We start from the raw sequence: 241 nt of genomic DNA, 5'->3' as shown, positions 1-241 counted from the left end.
TGTCAGCCTCGTTCTAATTTTAGCCCACGGACAAGGCTGAGAATAGCAAGAATCACATGGGGCTTCTGTGTAAAGGTTCAGCTGATAACGTATGTGAGTGTGGTGTGTGGACAGTGGTAGAAACATGAGGAAACTTTCAGGGAGAACTATTTCATCTTTTTTTTTTTAATTTAATTTTAAAATTTTATGTTTGGGTGTTTTGTGTACATGTATGGTTGTGCACCACATGAATGCAGTGCCC

Source organism: Peromyscus maniculatus, chromosome 6 (assembly GCF_049852395.1).
Source record: "Peromyscus maniculatus bairdii isolate BWxNUB_F1_BW_parent chromosome 6, HU_Pman_BW_mat_3.1, whole genome shotgun sequence".
Taxonomy (NCBI): domain Eukaryota; kingdom Metazoa; phylum Chordata; class Mammalia; order Rodentia; family Cricetidae; genus Peromyscus; species Peromyscus maniculatus.
This window is presented reverse-complemented; position numbering follows the sequence as displayed.